At 37.1% G+C, this 1,627-nt stretch overlaps 1 non-coding gene across 1 annotated transcript; it reads left to right on the top strand.

The window, feature by feature from the left end:
* Positions 1–1,140: 1,140 nt before the first annotated feature.
* On the top strand, positions 1,141–1,269 carry LOC123819157. Its single transcript, XR_006785795.1, has one exon. It is a non-coding gene; the product is annotated as a small nucleolar RNA SNORA3/SNORA45 family (small nucleolar RNA).
* Positions 1,270–1,627: the final 358 nt, after the last annotated feature.

Genomic DNA, 1,627 nt, shown 5'->3' with positions numbered 1-1,627 from the left:
AATTTTCAATAACTAAGGAAGAATAATATGCTTTCTCAAGGCTTCTCTGCAGATTAGAAAAGTACTGTTTTAATTCTCATTGCCTGATAAAGTTCAAGTGGAACTAGAATCTCTACACTCTACTGGTGGCCTTGTAAATAGAAATATCAGTTTAAAAGCAGCAAAGCAATATGGAAGAGCCACCTCCTTTGACTAACTCAACTCATGAGAATTTATTCTAAGGCAATAATTTAACAGAGGAAAAATCCTTGAAGCAGAAGGATGTTCATAGAAAGAAAATTTATAATCCTCAAAACCATAAAAATAATCCAAAAGTCCAATAAGAAATGACCTAATAAAGTATGATTTATCAGTACAATAGAATATTATGTGGCAACTAAAATGATTATGCAAACTATGCAGATAGAGAAGGTTTTACTATATTGAGTGAAAGGGCAGGGTACAAAATGATGTATTATTATTGCAATGATGCCAAGTTGAAAACAGTAGCTGTGTGTAGCTATATCAAAGTGTACTGATGCTGGAAAGAGGCTGCCCTGTCAGTTAATACTTTTCCCAGTACCTCTTGCATTCTCATAGAATCATGTGGCTGAATCCTGGCTAACAGAATTGTGTAGACTTCATGTGAGCAATCTCTGTCTAATCTGTACACATCTCCCATGCCTTTTTTTCCTTGTCTACCAGCTGCATTTCAATACCAAAAAAAATGTATTGAAGATGGCAAAGTCTGTCAATATGAGTCCCTGAGCATAGAACAGAGCCCCCTCTCCCTTAACATTGCTAGTTGGGCCTTAGTAAACATGAAATAAATATCTACTATTTTAAACCACTGAGATATCAGGGACTATCTAATTCAAACTTGTCTTTAACGCTAATATTTTACCATCTTTTAATAAAAATAATTGAACATTTCAATCTATAGGAAAAAACTAAAATAAGCAAGTGAGTTATTAGTATTCTTCCTATGGTACTTCATCAGGAAGACAGCCAATGGAAGGCAAATGTCCATTGTACACCTGATTATTTTAAGCAGAGTCTCAGAACACTCCTGGGTAGGGGCTGGAAAGTGTATTTATCTTCTTTTGACTCTCAAAATTCTTTACTCACAGGGCTGCCACAGCCAGCAAGAATACAATCATCTCGGAAGCCAAGAGTGTCAGATATCAGCTATTGTCTTAGTGTGCTAGAGTCCTCCAAGAACAACTGCTGACCTTATTCACTGACTCTGGCCCACCTATGGCATGGTCAGTCACCAGGTTAGTGACATGCATAAAAAAAGAGTGTGAGATATTTGGGGCTATAAAAGGTAACTAGCAATATGTCAAAATATCACCTTAATCCAATTGTTCAAGCACAGATGTATTAGAACAGCTAGCTGCCTTGGACCTGTTGGAGATCAGCTGACACAGCCCTCCAGACCCTGACAAAAGGAGGCCATGGGGCTGTATATCATCAGCCTAAATATTCGCAACCACATCTAAGAACAGCATTGCTCTTGTTAGAATTCCTGCTACTAGTTTGCCTCCTGTGCCTTTGTGCTGATATGTTTGTGGCTTACTACATATTCAGAGATCAAAACATGGAACTAGATAAATGAACAGCCAAAATAATTGTACTATAAATATTT

The sequence above is a fragment of the Phyllostomus hastatus genome, unplaced genomic scaffold (genome assembly GCF_019186645.2).
Source record: "Phyllostomus hastatus isolate PE091 unplaced genomic scaffold, TTU_PhHast_1.1 phas_contig_30, whole genome shotgun sequence".
NCBI lineage: Eukaryota > Metazoa > Chordata > Mammalia > Chiroptera > Phyllostomidae > Phyllostomus > Phyllostomus hastatus.
This window is presented reverse-complemented; position numbering and strand designations above follow the sequence as displayed.